The 16,130-nt window shown below is 35.2% G+C and overlaps 1 protein-coding gene across 14 annotated transcripts in view; it reads right to left on the bottom strand.

Moving 5' to 3' along the window:
• Nucleotides 1-16,130, bottom strand: part of BAZ2B (bromodomain adjacent to zinc finger domain 2B) — a 386,499-nt gene that overhangs the window by 168,147 nt on the left and 202,222 nt on the right. The window lies entirely within an intron of this gene.

The following is a 16,130-nucleotide window of genomic DNA, read 5'->3' as shown; positions in this document are numbered from 1 at the left end:
CAGATGAATGAATAAAGAAGATGTGGTATATATATACAATGGAATATTACTCAGACATCAAAAAATGAAATTTTGCTATTTGCAACAACGTGGATGGAGCTAGAATATATTATGCTAAGTGAAATAAGTTAGAGAAAGACAAATACCATATGATCTCACTCATATGTGGAATTTAAGAAAGAAAACAGATGAACATATGGGAAGAAGGAAAGGAAATAAAAAGAGAGGGAAATAAATCATAAGAGACTCTCAACTATAGAGAACAAACTAAGTTGATGGAGGGAGGTGGGTGGGGTGACGAGTATTAAAGACGGCACTTGTGATGAGCACTGGGTGTGGTATGTAAGTGATGAATCACTGAATTCTACTCCAGAAACCAATATTGTATTACATATTAACTAGCTAAAATTTAAATTAAAAAAAAAAAAGAATACTTGGGTTCCTCAAAAGGCTAAACAGTTACCATATGACCCAGCAACTCTTTTCCTAAGTATATACCCAAGAAAAAGGAAAACATATGTCCACATAAATACTTCTGTATGAATGTGGAAATAACCCAAATGACTGTCAAGTGATAAATAAATAAAATATATCCACAAAATGAAATATTAACCAGCAATAGAAAGGAATGAAATATTGATACATGCTATAACATGGAAGAACCTTGAAAGCATCATGCTAAGTGAAAGAAGCCAGTCACAAATGACCACATATTGCATGATTCTGTTTATATGAAATGTTCAAAAAAGGCAAATCTGTAGAGACAGAAAGTAGATTAGTGGTTGCCTTGGGCTGTGGGAAGTTTGGGGGAGAATGGAGAGTTACGGCTAATAAGTACTGAGTTTCTTTTTGGGATGATAAAGATGTTTTAGTTGATTGTGATAATGGTTGCATGACTCTGTGAATACAGTAAAAACTCAATTGTATACTTTAAATGGGTGAATTGTATGGTATGTGAATTACATGTCCATAAAGCTGGTATTAAATTAAAAAAAAGACTATTTAAATCTCTTGTTGATAAGATGCTATTTGACTTAATGCATTCTCTACTGAAATTTTAAAGTCAGTATTCTCAATTTCAGCCTCTATATCCAAGATTGAATGTAGAATGTTCCCAGAATGACCTTTCATGTGTCAGTTATCAAAGCCTCTCAAGAACTCACCTTGTAGTTAATTTTGCATCTGTGTGTGTGTGTATACACATTAATATAAACTTGCTAACGCTATATTAATTCAGTTTGGGAACTGAACAGGTTTATCCAAGATTATGAGTTCCTAAGTACTTATCAGACTTGTTCCACAACTTCATTCGAATGGTCATGTGACTAGCTAGATTTTTATAATAGAGGGATTTGATAAAGAAAAATAAGCCTGAGATTCTAAGCCACATAAACTGTTCATTCCCTTCTGCTGATTCTGCTTCCTACATATCTTCTCTCTATTCCCACTATTATCTTACAATCCTAAATCAATTCTTACTGAAAACATTGCAATAGCCTTCTCTAAGAGGTCTGTTTCTCTTTTCCCCAATCCTCCTCCACACAGCCTCCAAACAGCCATAATAATCCTACTACAAAAATAGTAATCATTTTAATATAAAAATCTGATCCTGCCACTTCCCTACTTAAAATTCTTTCAGTATCTCTGCATCATATGTATGGTAACATTTACTACCAATTGTCAGTTTAAAAAATGAAAAAGAAACTTAAGACATAGAAAAAAACCTCTATTTCTTATAAATTTTTTAATGTAGAAATAACTTTAAGTCTTCATAAATACACTTGTCAATAACTAAACAAACTACTTATCCATTTTCAATTTCTGAAGTGGAAAAATGTTAGCCAGCAAGGTCTACACATTTCCTTCAATCTATCACTCCAAACTCAATAACAAATATTAAGAACCTCTAAGAGGGACAGTTAGACATATACTTGTCAATCATGATCTTAATTTTGAACCCACTCTCCTGTTTCTATTTGAGTCTATTCTGGTTCTGTCACTTCTATCAACTTTTCATTCTTCCTCATTTTTTTAATTTGATGGTTCCATTTATTGTTTGTGTAAGACCCTGGATTCCCTTGATAACTATTTTAATGCCCTAGGCTAACTCCAAGGTTTCTGGCTGCTCTGTTGGACAGTCCCCATATCCTTGTTAAAGTTAGTACAAAATAGTCTTTATCCTGTATTCCAAATCTTTGATCAGTTAACCCAATCCCACTACCATTATAGTAGAAAAAAGTTACTTCAACCTTACGTAGAAGCAGCCCCTGTTCTAAGTATGAATATCAACTTATTCAATATGATCCTTATTGGTCTTCTGTAATTCTATACTTATAAGCAAAAGTTTTATCATTGTTTATGCTTTCTTATCCATCTAAAAAACTGTAATTATTTTAGCTGATTATAGATCTTCTCAATAAATAGCAGAAAAGTGTAACGATAACATATATAATAACCAACCACATCTCATCTTCAGATCCCCAAATAAAAGAGCAAAATAACAAGGAAGAGCACTTGGAGTAAGGTGGCACTTCCAGCTATGGTACTAATTAATAGCATCTGACACTGGGCAATTTAATTTAACGTCTCTAACTATAGTTTTCCCATGTGCTTGGGACTCTTCTTTTGAAAAGACATTAGTAATGCTTTTTTTTTAAACCTTCTCCTGCAAGTTTAGTTCAAAATGGTCAAATGTCCTAACATTGCCTTCTTCATGAGGCCTTTCCTGGCCACTTTATTTAAAAATCACCACCACATCACCAATACCACTTCTCTTTAGCACTTATTATAATCTAAAATATATTTTATCCATCTAAAATATACCATCTACTCTATATTTTATTTTTCTATTTATTGTCTGACTCCCTCACAAGATTGTTGACTATATAATGTTCACTACGGTATCTTCAGAGTCATAGAACAGTCCTAGCATATAGAATATGCTCAATGAATCTTTGTTGAATGAATAAATGAACAGATATCCAAAAGGATTGACAAACTGGGGGCCTATTTAATTCCAAAAAGTCATGAACATTAGAGAGTAAATCAGAAAATCTCTTCAAAAAATTTTTACAAACTAGTTAAGTAAATTGAATAAAATAAACCAATGTTTTATACTTTAACTTCTTTTAAATACACTATGAACTTGATAAAGCAAAAGCATTACTCTTGATTAGTACATTTATCCTATCATTCAAAAAACCTAACTCGTAAAATTCAAAGTACAGATCCTTTGTTGGTACTTAGGCTTCTTCTTTTCATTTTTAAAAAAAAATATTTTATTTATTTATTTGACAGAGAGAGAGAGAGCGTGCGCAAGAGCAGGAACACAAGCAGGGGGAGTGGGAGAGGGAGAAGCAGGCTTCCCGCGGAGCAGGGAGCCCGATGCAGGGTTCAATCCCAGGACCCCGGGATCACAACCTGAGCCAAAGGCAGATGCCTAACGACTGAGCCACCCAGATGCCCCTCTTTTCATTTTTAAAAAAAGACTTTATTCACTTGAGAGAGAGAGAGAGACAGAGAGAGAGACAGAGAGAGGACAAGAACGGGGAGAGGCAGAGGGTGAGGGAGAAGCAGACTCCTTGCTGGGCTGGGAGTCCAACGCAGGGCTCGATGCCAGGACCTGGAGATCACCGCCTGAGTCAAAGGCTTAACCATCTGAGCCACCCAGGTGTCCCTTCTTTTCATTTTAATAAACTGTTGAAACCTAAAAATTTAACTTGCCATTCTAGTGATCTATTTGTGCCAATCAACTCTTTTCCAGTATTTATATCAAACTTCTCAAATTCATTACAGGAAAGGAGTTAGGGTTACTAGTTCCCTTGTATTAGCTAATTTTATTTTACTTAAAACATAGCAAGATCCTGAGGTCTGTTCAGTCACACTAGGTTTATGAGTCTCATATTAAACATCTCTCTGTTAAGACATACATTAGAGTCCCACTGAAGACAGATAAATGAGATTCCACTCTGCTTACAGAGCAAAATAATTTTTATATAAATATGAAATATTATCCACAAATACATAAAAGTGAAGGTCCAGAACATTCCTCTAACAAAGTTTCTCATGAACTAATTTGGTTTTCTGCTATTCAATCTGTATAGGTAGCACATATTTTAAACAAAGATGCAGAAAACAATTATGTTTCAAAATCTGCCATAGTAAATAGAACTTGATTTACAAAGCTACATGTTTACTATATAATTACAGTCAATTTACTTTGAATATTGATGGACAGGAGTAACATTATAAAAATGACTTAGACAGGGGCGCCTGGGTGGCTCAGTCGGTTATGCGTCTGCCTTTGGCTCAGGTCATGATCCCAGGGTCCTGGGATCGAGCCCCGCGTCGGGCTCCCTGCTCAGTGAAGAGCCTGCTTCTCCCTCTCCCTCTGCCTACTGCTCTGCCTACTTGTGCTCTCTGTCAAATAAATAAATTTTTTAAAAAATGACTTAGACAATATATCTTCAGATAAAAGTAGTAAGCCCACTACAAATGGAAGTACTCATCCACTTTGAGAAAATTTGACCAATAAAAATCTTAAGTTAGAATCTAGTGAAACAAACAAGCGTATGATTTATTTCACAGTAGAAGAGAATTCTAGCACAGTACCTTTACTTACTAGGTTTTCAAATATTTACTATTAAATGAATTCTTTGCTACTTGAGTTTTATCTAGACTTCCTTTAATGTAATAGTTCTCAACTCTATATTAGAAACACCTGGGGATCTTAAAAATATTTGTACTTATGTCAAGGCCCAACTTCAGACCAGTTATATCAGAGTCTCTGGGGATGGGAGCTTTGCATTAACAGTTTTGGAAAGCTCTCTAGGAGATTTTAATGGGGAACCAGAGTTGTAATTGATTGCCATAGTGTTTTAAAAAGCTTCAGTTCAACCTTGCTAAATTCTATCAATTTCAAGGTTCAAATGAAAATAATAATCAACTAGTGCTCACTGAACTGTTGGCCTGGTATATCATATTAAGGATGCTGTAAGACTAAAATGAAAAGAAAAAAAAAGATCTGCTAGACTGAGGTAGTAGGAGGGATTAAGACGAGTACAAGAAGAGTAGGAAAATACATAGACAGCCTAGATGAGAAGATCCCACGAGAGAATGGGAAGAAAATAGAATTAATCTTAAGGTCCAAAAGCTAGGTGGGAAAATTAATAAAATATAGAGACAAATTCATACAAGTAATAGCAGATAAATGTAAAAAGAGCTTTTATACACTAGAACTGATAACCAACAACTTGAAAAACAATTGTTAATGAAGGATCTGAATAGGTTACAGATGCACAAACTAACTGTATATTACAGAGTGTCTACATTGTGTCCAAGTGTCCAAGTGAGCCTTCAGGGTGGTTGGTAATAAGGGCAGGTGTGAGAACTCTCAGTCATCCTCCTACCATAACACGGACAGAGAAATCTGAACCAAATATCTCTACTTTCCAAGTGTCTTCTGTCTCTTCCCAAAGAACTTTTATAAGGGCTGCTGTAAGTAGATTGTTTAAACCAAGGTTTACATATACAGTAGGCATACTGAAAGGAAGGAGGGATAAAAGGATTGCCACACCTCCCAAAAAGTTTCTACGAGAACATGTGACTACCTGGGTAAGGCTCTCCAGCCAGCCATGAATCCCTTACCAGGTAACCCTTATCTATCACTTCTTGAGTCTCTACATTACTGAGGGTGGAAATGGACTCAGTACTCTCAATTATTTATCTTTGACCCCAAAAGGAGGGAGCCAGCATGATGAGAGCAGAAGTGGGCATAGCAATGGAACCTATTGTCCCAGCTATTCAGGATATGTGAATTGTAATATGACACACTGGATACCTGAATATCCACAGAGTTCAGCTTTAATATCATGTCTAAGGAATGATTAATAAAATAAACAGATTAGAACAAACTGATCCTACTTAGGAAATAAAGACTGTAGAAAAGCTTTCAGAGAGGAATGATGTAGATTTCTATTAGCTATTATTAGATGAAGAAATCTCCTGGTACTTGGGCAATAAACCCACACAAAAAAACAAGTAGGCCTGGTTGAAGAAACACCCCAAACCTTGAAGAATACTTTTAATATTTAGGCTACAGCTTAGAAAAGAGGGCCTGCCTTTCAGAAACTGTAGATCTATTATAATACAGGGCTAGCAAGGAAAACATCATTACCACCAATGTCTTGCTCTCCTTTTCCCAATTTTTGATATCCTGAATATTTTCCTTTTGGGGTCAAAGATAAATGAGACTACTGAGTCCATCCCACCCTCAGTAATTTGTGTCCTAGGGTATAAGGAGGATAAGAAAAAGAAAAGGAAAGGAAAAAATAATGAGGTAAGTGAAAGAATCTAACTATTAAGAAAAAATATCCAAAGAGCTAAGAGTCCAACAATTGGCACTATTAGTAGGAATGACAATCCATCACTCACACACAAGCCACCTGCTCGATATCAGGTATAATACCTCGCAGGATGAGCCAACAGAGAAGTAGTGGTGTCCATAATAAGGTAACTAAACTATAGCAATAAAAAATTAAAGATTCATGAGACCCTCAAATAGAGTTTGGAATAATAAGAAAAGAGGACCTTCTGAAAGATGGTAGATGGCCATCAAAGAAAATCTGGATGGCCGCAAAGGAGATCTCGATGTTTCCAAGGACAAAACAAACAAGCAAACAAACAACAACAACAACAACAAACACAGAGGTTTGCTTCCAAAATGTAGCCTGAGATATTGAAGAAATCCAAAACCTGGAGAAATCTGCTATGAAATCTAGAGAAAATTTATTAGGCAACAGATCAATGCTGACTCAGTAATGAAATTCACTACAATAGAGTAAGGAGGTAAAAGAAATTCTGGACAATCTTAGAAGATAAAAAGGAAGATCTGGGAAGAACAACAGGCAAACAAAGACACTCGTCCACATCTGGTGATAGATGTATTGGAAAAGGCCAGTGTTGGCACAAACACACCTTAAACACCACTCCATCCAGTATATCAGTATATCAGTACACTAACATACCGGGAATCAAATTAGATCTAGGATTCACTTATGCTTCCTACCATGTGATAAGTAATCTTCTAAATTGAATAATAATTTAAAAAAGAAAAATGAAAAGGGACAAAGATAACAGTTATACTAAAGATACAAATACTTTTATTTTTTAAGGTTTTTTTAAAGATTTTATTTATTTATTTTACTTTATTTATTTATTAACTTATTTTATTTATTTATTTATTTATTTGTCAGAGAGAGAGAGAGCAAGAGAGCACAAGCAGGGGAAGCGTCAGGCAGAGGGAGAAGTAGGCTCTCCACTGAGCAAGGAGCCTGATGTGAAACTCGATCCCAGAACCCTGGGATCATGACCTGAGCAGAAGGCAGACGCTTAACCGACTGAACCACCCAGGTGTCCCTAAAGGTACGAATGCTTTTAAAAAGAAACTTAAGGGGCGCCTGGGTGGCTCAGTCAGTTAAGAGTTTGCCTTCAGCTGAAGTCATAATCCCAGGGTCTTGAGATCCAGCCCTGTATCAGGGCTCCCTGCTCAGTGGGGAGTCTGCTTCTCTCTCTCCCTCTGCCCCTCCCCCCTGCTCATGTACCCTCCTTCTCCCTCTCTCTCATTCTCTCTCTCAAAGAAAATCTTTAAAAAAAAGCCAAAAACTTGGCCAAAAACTTGAAAAAGTGAGGTTCAAAAGGGACCATACTGTTTCTAACTGGAAGTAGAGATATTTTGAAATAGAAATAATAGCAAGATACATTTGATTTCTACTATGGATGATTACATGGCCTAAAAATACATTCCAATCACTAGTTTCAGCAGATATCTTGAAATGAAAGCTGATTTTTTTACCCTCTTTAAATTTTTTTAATTTTTATTTTATTGTCATAAGAATGCTTAATATGAAATCCACCTTTTTTTTTTTTTTAATTAAGGAGGCTTCACGCCCAATATGGGGCTTGAACTCATGGCCCTGAGATCAAGAGTCGACTGCTCTACAGACAGAGCCAACCAGGCACCCCTGAAATCTGCCTTCTTCACAAATTTTTTAAGTGTATACTACATTACTGTTGACTATCAGTATGATGCTGTATAGCAGATCTCTATAGCTTATTGACCTTGCTTAACTGAAACTTTACACCCATTGATTAGTAGCTCCCCATTTCTTCTTCCTGCCACTTCCTGGAAACAATCATTCCACTCTTTGATTCTATAAATTTGACTATTTTAGATACCTTATTTAAATGGGATCATGCAGCATCTGTCTGTGACTTACTTCATTTAGCATAATGTTCTCAAGTTTCATCTATGTTGTCTTATACATCAGAATTTTCTTCTTTTTAAGGCTGAACCATATTCCATTATATTCATATAATTATTTTCTTTATCCATTCATCAGTTGATGAACATTTAGGATATTTCCACATCTTGGTTATTGTGAATAGTGTCGAATGAACCATAGGAGCAGTAATATGTCTTCAAGACCCTGATTTGAATTCTTTTGGATAAATACCCAGAAGTGGGATTGCCAGAGCATATGGTAATTCTATTTTTAATTTCTTGAGGAACCTCTATACTATTTTCCATAGTGGCTGCATCATTTTACATTCCTACAGTGTGCAAGGGTTCCAAATTCCTCACATCTTAGAGAACACTTGTCTTTTATTTTTTCATAATAGCCATCCTGAAAGGTGTGGAGGGATATCTTTTTGTGGATTTGCTTTGCATTTCTCTGATTAGTGATGCTGGGCATCTTTTCATATAAGTGTTGGCTGTTTGCATGTCTTGTTTGGAGTACTGTCTGTTCAAGTCCTTAGTCCATTTTTAAATCAGGTTATTAGTTACTAGTTTTTTACTATTGAATTGTAAGAGTTCCTTATACAGTTGACCTTTGAACAACATGGGAGTTAGGGGCACTGACCACCCCCCAACAGCCAAAAATCTGTGTATAACTTTTTACTCCCCAAAAACTTAACTACTAATAGCCTACTGTTGACCAAAAGCTTTATCAATAATATAGTTGATTAACAAACATTTTGGATATGTATTATATACTGTAGTCTTAAAGCAAGAGAAAAGAAAATATTAGGAAGAAAATCATTAGGAAGAAAACATACATTTACAATGCTGCACTGTATTTATTGAAAAAAAAATCCATGTGTAAATGGACCCACACACCTCAAACCTATGTTGTTCAAGGGTCAGCTATATATTTTAAAGATTAACTCGTTATCAGATATGTGGTTTACAAGTATTTTCTCCCATTCCCTTTATTGCCTTTTCACTCTGCTATTTCCTTTGCTGTCCAGAAGATTCTTAGCTTGATGTACTCTTACTCACTTATTTTTGTTTTTGTTGCCTATGCTTTTGGTGACATATCTGTAATAATCATTGCCAAGACCAATGTTATGAAGTTTTTCCCCTAAGTTTTATTCTGGGAGTTTTACAACCTCAGGTCTTACATTTAAGTCTTTAATCCATTTTGGTTGATTTTTGTGTATAGTGTAAAATAAGGGTCCAATTTCATTCTTTTGCATACGGATATGCAGTTTTCCCATTACCACTTACTGAACAGACTAGCTTTGCCTTATTGTGTTCTCTTAGCACCCTCTTCAAAGATCAGTTAACTATATATGCATGGATTTATTTCTAGGCTCTCTATTCTGTTTCATTGGTCTATATGTTTATCTTTATTCCAGTACTATACTGTTTTGATTACTGTAGCTTTATCCATTCACCTCATATTTTGAAATCAGGACGTGTGATGCCTCTAGCTTTGTTCTTCTTTCTACAGATTGATTTGGCTCTTTGTGATCTTAATAAATTTAATTCATTCATATGAATTTTAGAATTGTTTTTTTCAATTTCTGTAAAAAATGCCATTGAGATTTTGATAGCGATTACACTGAATCTAAAGACCACTTTGAATACTATGGACATTTTAACAATAGTGCCTTCTAATCCTCCTCTTTAAATTTTCTGCTTCACTTAGTTTTTGATCCTTTTAAATTCTTTACTTTCTTATCAGCTTAGCAATGTCACAACGTTTAAAATATTTTATCTAATTATTTAATTTTCAGTAGCTTATTCAAAGTATTTAAATCAACCACAATTCTATGTTCAAGTATTATCTTTTTGGTTTTAACCAAGTGGAAACTTTATTCCTCAAAAGCCTTCTCCAAGTTTAACCTTTGTTGATGACTTAAGAGACCCCATAATCTCATTCTTAGTTCCTACTTATGTGTGGAAAGACTCAGTAAGCGGGTTTGGGGGGGTGGGGGTGTGGGGAGGAGAGAGAGAATCTCATACAGACTCCCTGCTGAGCCTAGAGCCCACACTGGGGCTTGATCTCATGACCCTGAGACCATGACCTGAGCCAAAGTCAAGCGTTGGACACTTAACCAACTGAGCCATCCAGGTGCCCCCATCTTTGATGAGAAATTTAAAGGAAGCTTCTGATTAGTCTTCCTTTTATTTCCAGAAATTACTTCTCTGATGTCCTAAACAATATTCTTATTAAGGTGACCAATTATATCTGTTATTACTATTTCCATATTGAATCCACAAGTGTAATTAATTATTGTTTATGTGCTTGTTATATTTTATATCCTTCCTAGGGATGTTTGTAATTAGGTCAAAAAGTTTCCCTATTCCAATATTGCTTCCCATTTCCTGGGTTATATGACCTTATCCAGCCAGTGAAATAAGCCTGTCTTTTGGCTTAAAGGTATATTGTGTGTATTTTCCAGTTAGATAGAAGTAAGAATGATTTTACTTTATAATGTGAAAAAGGCAACTAAAAAAATATCTGAACATTGGGTAGAATTACACTAAAGTTACACTAATTACTTGTGGAAATGGCCATACTTATCCTTTCACAATAGATTCTTAGGAATGGAGAAACAGAAATTTAATGACCATATTCTATAAAATATTACTGCAAAATTGGAATTACATGCAACCAGAAGACTTAATTATTTTATTAAAATTAACTTTAAGAGGGGCTTTTTACACATACATGTTTCCTTTTTCTCTTTTCCTTTTAAGAAAACTATATGTGGGGCACCTGGGTGGCCCAGTCCATTAAGCTTCTGCCTTCAGCTCAGGTCATGACCTGGTACTTTTAAAAATGTGCAAAATGCAGAGCACCTGGGTGGCTCAGTCGCTTAAGCGTCTGCCTTTGGCTCAGGTCATGATCCCAGCATTGTGGGATAGAGCCCCGCATTGGGCTCCGAGCTCAGCAGGGAGCCTACTTCTCCCTCTCCCTCTGCCTCTGCCTGCCTGCCTGTCTGCCTACTTGTGATCTCTCTCTCTCTCTCGCTCTCTAATAAATAAATAAAATCTTTAAAAAAAATAAAAATAAAAGTGTGTAAAATGCTTTTGTTAAAATATTTCTTTCCTGCAGGATGTCTAAATGACCTTCTCTTCAGTGTGTTTTTAAAAACATACCATACATTATATAAATTATATTTCGATCTAAGAGCAAATGTGTAAGTTTTAAAGTATAGCATCATTACCTCAAAAGTAAATCTGTTTCAATGAACAACTATGTTTCTATTCCCTACTGAAGCAGAATGACTTATATTCACTTTTACATTGAAAATATCCACTGACATCTCAGAGAATATTGCTCTTCTAGTCAGAAACACAGCTGACTAGAAATTTATCAAATTTATTTATCAAATTCACTTCCCCAGAAAATAGCCAATAAGGGGAAAGAAACAAAAATGGGTTTCCATCAGATAAATACATGAGTTAAACTCATTCTTTATTAATTAAAAAGTCCTCATGCCCTTAATCTCTGAGGTTTTATAATTTACACATGACTCCAACAAGCTTGGATTGTGATTTCCAAGGTCACAGGCATAAAGATGATGATGATGGCAGGTGTAATTCTCTAAGCACGTATTAAGCACTAGGCATGGGGATACAGCTAAGAGTGGAGGGACTGTCTGTAATAGGTAACTGTACCGAAAGTTGTGCAGACATTCAAAAAAACCCCAACAAACAGCTTAACTCTATGATGGAGAAGCTATAAGCCTTATGTCTCAAGGGTATCACTATGTTGCAATAAGGATAACAAAAAAAGACAACTCCCTGAGACCTTAAACAAAAGTTTAAAGTTTTACAAAGTTTAATATATCATATACTTTTAAAATAATGAGCATAGGCAATGAAATCTAAAGATTTAGATTTGAATACAGACCCATCACTTAATATATCAATGACCTCAGGCAATTTTAATCTCCCTCAGAGTCAATTTCTCCAGGTGTAAAATGGGAATCATATTTATTTTATGTCACTATGGTGAGAATCAACATTTGTAATAGCACCCAGTACAACTCAAACTCATTAATATAATAGATACTGAAATATTCTGAAAATTAAACTACTAGAATAAATTGTTCTTTGAAATAAGCAATTTTATTACTTTTAAAAATACTATAAACTTTTTAGATGTTTAGATGTTACTCTGTAGTTAAAGTAGAAAATGCTAAGATTCATTTAAGTGTATAAAGAATGCTCTTGAATCTCATCATAAGGCACCTCTTTGACCAGGTAAGTTGAATTCATTTTTCAGCCTCAATTTAGATGGTATCTCCTCTGGAAAGCCTTCTCACAATCTCCACTTGCATATCTACTAGACACTTAAAAATCTACCACATCCGGGGCGCCTGGGTGGCTCAGTTGGTTGGGCGACTGCCTTCGGCTCAGGTCATGATCCTGGAGTCCCGGGATCGAGTCCCGCATCAGGCTCCCTGCTCGGTGGGGAGTCTGCTTCCCCCTCTGACCCTCTTCCCTCTCATGCTCTCTGTCTCTCATTCTCTCTCTCAAATAAATAAATAAATAAAATCTTAAAAAAAAAAAAAATCTACCACATCCAAAACCAAAGTCCTGATGGCCCATTTCTATCCCAAAGTTGCTCCATCTAAATACCTTCCCTATCTCACAGCCAATGGCAAAACCATCCTTCCCAGTTTCTCAGCCAAAACCTTAGAGTCATTTTGTCTTCTCTTTCTCTCATATCCCACATCCAATCCACCAAAAGACTTCTTTGGTTGTACCTTAAAAACATCAGAATTTGACTGCTGTCAAACTTCAGTCACTTAGATTACTCTATGAACCTTCTAACTAGTGGTCAATGCCTCCCTGTATAGTCTATTCTCAAAACAGCAACTGGAGTGATCCTTTAAAAGTACAAGCCAGGGGCGCCTGGGTGGCTCAGTCGGTTAAGCGTCTGCCTTCAGCTCAGGTCATGATCTCGGGGTCCTGGGGTTGAGCCCCACATCGGGCTCCCTGCTCAGTGGGAAGTCTGCTTGTTTCCCTCTCTCTGTCCCTACCCCCGCTCGTGCTCTTTCTCTCTCTCAAATAAATAAATTCTTAAAAAAAAATTTTTTTTAAATTAAGGTACAAGCCAGATTTACTGATAGCCCTGCAATGGCTCCCTGAAGTCACTATAGAGGTCTGTAAAGCCGTACATGATCTGACTCTTCCACCAATTACCTCTGTCAATATCTTGTCTACCCTCCCTCCTCCCTCACTCTGCTCCAGTCACACGGTCCACTACTCTGAACACTCTGAGCCCCTGCCTCAAGCCCTCTGCCTGGAAGGCTCTTCCCAAAGAATTCCACATAGCTGACCAATTCCTTGGTCTTTGCTCAAATATCACCTTTTCTATAAATCCTTCCTCAACCTCTGCAACCCATCACCACCATAGCCTTCTTATTCTGCTCTACTTTTTCTATCTTCCATAAAACTTGCCAACTTCAAATGTGCTATATACTTTATTTATCATGCTTATTGTTTATCCGCAGCCCCACTATACATTCCACAAGAGCAGAGAGCTTTGAAAAGTTTTATTCACTGATATATCCCATGTACCTAGAATAGCACCAAAAATGCAAATAAAAATGTGAATAAAAGAATACATTAGATACTTCCTTTGTTGCCTTTAGCATCCTGCACTGACCACCATTATATCAGTTATCAACTGTACTAAATAGCCTGTTAATTTTCTGTCTTTTCAACTAAACTGTAAATTTCTTGAAACAAGGAATTTTATTTTACTTTCCATTAGTAGTGCTGGTACTTCCTTAGAGTGCCTGACACCTAGTAAGTACTCGGCATTATTTAATAAATTGATGAAAAAAATAAAACTATCTACATCAAGGTGTAAGCACCTTTATTATCTCCAAAATATAAACACAAAGCTTAAAGGCATGACACTGAAGACTGAGTTCTGGATTCTGGATTCTGTTAGTGTGATTGGTCTGGGTCTGGCACTTATAAGAACACTGTTGAAATTATTTAAGTTCCCTACAACTATTTCCTTATCAGTAAAAATAGAGGAGTAACGATGGTATCTGAATCTCATGTGATTATCCCAAATATAAAATGCAGGTAATAGTGAAGGATTCAGAATGTGTCACTCTAGCATATTGACTATTTTGAGTTAAAGGCACTTGAAAAACAGCAAATATAAGGAAAACATTCTGACCTTCCTTCTTTTGCTTAAAAGCAAAAAATGTCATTCCTCTATGAAAGATGTCCTCCTATATCAGAAGGAAAGCAACATTCTTATCATCAAGGACAAAAAGTTGAGGCTGAGATAATTCTACACAGACTTTGTTAAAAATAATTCTCTCCCTTTAGCCTCTGCACATAGTCACTTTCCCACAACTGCCTCTCTTTGTTCAACTTAATATAAAACAAGTAGGTTTTGCCATTTCTTTGGGTGTTCATTCCTTATGCAGACTCCTATGTCACACAAAACTTCTTTATATAAATTTGTATGCTTTTCTCCTGTTGATCTACACTTTTTAATTTAATTCTCAGGCCCAGCCCCAAACAACTGTAAAAGGGTAAAGGTAAAAGTTTGTATCTCAGACAAGAGAATTAGGCCCAGTGATTATTATATATTAAGCAGTCAGTAATTGACATCTATTATTCGTTATTACAAATTTTTTTTGTTATTACAAATTAAATAGAGCCACTACTGTAAGTCCTACTTCAATAACTTGACTAAACTAAAATATTCACTAGTCTTTAGAATCTCCTAAAAAGCACCAATGATTTATATTAAGAATTGTTACCTAAAATAATTTTGATAAGCATTTTGCAAAAGAAGGTACCTTAACTCTCTCAGTAAAAGTAAAATTATATTTACATTATTCCCAGAATATTTTTAAATATTTCTGGATATTAGGTTCTAAAACTATCTTTGGTAACTGCCTTCAATGTTTAATAATTTCATAATATGTTTTCTTTTATATGGCCAAGATACCTAATACTAGAATTTAAAAATCAAACATCTTACTATTTAGATGAACTACATTTATAGGCCTTTCATATATATACACACATTCTTCCCTCTGCTCTGAATAATCTTATTTCCAGAAATAAGACTTTTGAGAAAAAGATTTAAGTACATTTGTGACTCTTTACTAAATCACCTGCAAGCTTTTCACTTTTCATTTCAGTCATGTATCCAACAATAAGTATCATCTTTTGGTAATGTTATATTAAGAACTGAGCAAAACTAACAATTCTGTCCAAATTAAAAAGCCAATTACGTAGTGTTTATTTTAAACCCTGTTTTCTCTTATTTTATAATAAAAATAGTTTTTCTATTGTTTTATAATAGAAATAATTTTTCTATTATTTCCCTGTCTACTGTGACTCCTAAATGTTTTCCTACTTTATCTCCAGAGTCAGTTCTCCATTTTATAAAATACTTGTGAAAACTAATTTTCTTTATAGTTTATACTAACATAAAGAAACAAACATACACATTTTACTTAACACTCATATGGACAGTAGACAAGAAAACAGAGGTAAAGCAGTTTAAATGATTGTCCCAAGACCACAGATGGAGTGACTGCCAGCTTTAGGATTAAAACTAAGAAGCTCATTATTCCCTTCTTATATTCCGAGTGCTTAATACTGTTTTTACATCACAAGGATCTCTTAACGAATTTAAGAACAATAATTTAATTTGATAATTAAAACAATTATCAACAATAATTATGACAAACGTAGATTTGTGATATTTATTAAACAAAACCAAAATTACTTTATCCAAATATTCCCTGAAAAAATTAATCTGATTTACCGCATAAGTTATTTTTTT

This window comes from Mirounga leonina, unplaced genomic scaffold, assembly GCF_011800145.1.
Source record: "Mirounga leonina isolate KUSES-001 unplaced genomic scaffold, KU_Mleo_1.0 Mir_151, whole genome shotgun sequence".
Lineage (NCBI taxonomy): Eukaryota > Metazoa > Chordata > Mammalia > Carnivora > Phocidae > Mirounga > Mirounga leonina.
Note: the sequence above shows the minus strand (reverse complement) of the source record. Positions and strands in the feature narration are given on the sequence as shown.